Below are 2588 nucleotides of genomic sequence, written 5' to 3'. Positions count from 1 at the left end.
TATCTCATTATAATGAGATACATTTTTTTCTCTTTTTTTTACAGAGTGGCAGAAATGGGCTTCCATAAAATGTAACTACTTGCTACCCAATGCAGAGATTAAGTGCTGAGGAGGAAATGATTGAATTACCTGAGAACGGGAGGTGTGGTGAAAACAGGAGAATTGTTCGGATTACTGGTATCGGATCGGTTTCCCAGGTCCACATGTATCAAATTCACCCATCTTAACCAGCTGCCATATATGTTTTCCTCCCAGTAACCAGCTCCATGCCACCAGTGGACAAAGTTAGGGAGACTGGTTGGTAAGATTGTTCCAAAATAAAGACAAAGACAGTTATTATTAATACTGCCTGTTAAAATGTAAAAGGAAGTTACTAAACAGAGCTCCTCGAAAGAGGAATTAAAAAGTTACAATGACAGAGTAAAACTCTAATTACATTTGAACAATTTTCATTAGCATTTTCTGACTGATCTAGGCTAAAATGACATACTTTGTTTTATTATTAGAAATTTTATTTTTCAATTTACTTTTTGTATTCCCCAGGATAAGTTGCCCCTTTGGAGTTAAAAAAATACCAGTTCAGCATCTCTGTAATACTTTAAGTATTAAATTTAAAACATTCTCAATGTTTTAGTTATGCTTTGTTTTGCATTTCCAAATGAAGAAAACTAACAGAGAGTCAACAAAATTTGTGAAATTATCATTTCATTAATGAACATGTTTGAAACATTGAGTTAATCAGTTACTAGCATCTCCACTGTGGGGAGACCTTACATCTAGCTTCTGGTGGTATTGAAAGCTGAAGGAAACTTTCACGTTCTTGGCACTGATGGCTGGATTATTGGTTCATTTCATCCACCTGCCTAGCTCCGCCCAGTTTTTCATTAAAGTTGTAGGGAAACGGCTGTTACAACCGTTGCAATGCTCCCGAGTGGTGCCCAAATTTACACAAGTGAATAAAGTGAATGTGATTGGTCGTTTATCAAGGGGGCAGGATTGATATGGCGGAAGGTTCTCAAGTTTGGTTGTGGCCGGCTTGAATTTCATTTCTCATTTATACTAAAATGTCTTCTTAAAGAACAAAGTTGAACCACATTCCCTTTTTCTGCGCCAATTTGGCAAACAAAGTTAATTCAGATTTCAAATGACAATAAGAAATAAAACTCTCTTGTTACCAGCCTTTGAATTTCAGGAGGCTATCAATAAAACTGAGAAGTATTTTCATTTTTGTAATAAAATATTCTTTAAATATACTGTCTAGAGTAACTAGACTAATGCATCTATTCTTTGAGTTGTTCAAATTATTTTAAAATTGTAATGTAGCTTACCTCATCTCAAATGGAAGGTCAGTGTTGAACCGTCTTGTAGTTGCTTCTGCATACTGCGTCCAGGTGATATTATCAGATGTTGTTGCAGATATTGCAAGGGATCTCTTAGTCTGGGTCCCACAGTTACCAGTTTTGCATATAGGATTATCATTAAAATTCCGAAACACGGTTTGTCTCAAATAGAAATTTGCCTAAAAAAAAATAACATTTAAAACAAAAAATTAAACAGGAGCTGCTGATTTTGGTTTTCTGAAGTATGTCTTTTTATATATACATTTTTTATCTTTTATATATAAGTTATAAGTTTTTTTTCATTGCACAAAATGTTAAAGGGAAAAGGAAAAGAATAGAAGATGTGTTTATGCTTATTTTTTCATTACATAGTTAAAGAACAGGGAATAAAGTCACCATATTATTTAAGAATTGTAAGAATGCAGAGAAGGTCAGGTATGCAATGTTAAGTCTCTGTGTTGACCAAGAGTTTATTTAAAATTTTTTTGGAACCTACCATTTTCTCATCTTTTTGATTTTATAAATAAAAATGATGACCAGAAGTTTAAAGGAAAACATGTTGACCAATAATTTTAAGGCAGGTATGCCAAACAGGTCACCCTTAACTTCAAAGCATTTTACTGAAATTTAATTAAACTATTTTTTTTAAATAAATAAATGAATAAATCACACACCTCTAATTTCCCATTTGTCCCTTGCTTTGGAGAGAAGGTCACCGAACCTCCGTAGTACATTGCGAAACGGTACAAATGTGCAGATGGAACCAGGACCAGCAGAAGCAGCAGCAGTACAAGTGAAGCCATCCTGACGAAGGTTCTACCTTACAGCCATCAGATCGCTCTTAAATAGGCTAACTCAAGGAATGTAATACCTTTTCCAGAAAGTAACATGCCAGCAGAAGAACCTGTTATGCTGGTTCTTTAATCCAAGTTGTGTTGCTACACATCTAATCTAGAAAAAGGTTTATCTAGACCCAAAGCTAGTTCATGATTGTCCCTCTTGCGTTGTGGTGTGGGATAACATAGCTCAGACCAAGCTTCAAAATTGGGCATAAGTCAAAAATATCTGCGACAAGCTGACTGCGACACACTGCTGCGGGAGTATAACCAGCCCTTAATGCTCTTAATGCAGAAACTCTTTGGACCCAAAGTTACATCCAGACAGAGATAGTAGAATTACATAATTTATTATTGAAAATAAATCAGCATTACCCTACCTTTAGCTTAAAGACTACTGGAGATCGGAAGG

The 2588-nt window shown here is 35.2% G+C and overlaps 1 long non-coding RNA gene across 1 annotated transcript; it reads right to left on the bottom strand.

Annotated features, from left to right (window-relative positions):
* Positions 1-135: 135 nt before the first annotated feature.
* LOC107099274 lies at positions 136-2148 on the bottom strand. The gene is made up of 3 exons (XR_001481936.1): positions 2015-2148; positions 1329-1519; positions 136-294 (listed from the first exon to the last, which is right to left on the bottom strand). It is a non-coding gene; the product is annotated as an uncharacterized LOC107099274 (long non-coding RNA).
* Between the last annotated feature and the right edge of the window lie 440 nt (positions 2149-2588).

This window comes from Cyprinodon variegatus, unplaced genomic scaffold (genome assembly GCF_000732505.1).
Source record: "Cyprinodon variegatus isolate N-32 unplaced genomic scaffold, C_variegatus-1.0 Scaffold852, whole genome shotgun sequence".
Classification (NCBI taxonomy): domain Eukaryota; kingdom Metazoa; phylum Chordata; class Actinopteri; order Cyprinodontiformes; family Cyprinodontidae; genus Cyprinodon; species Cyprinodon variegatus.
The sequence above is the reverse complement of the archived record's forward strand: the minus strand, read 5'-3'. Positions and strand labels throughout refer to the sequence as shown.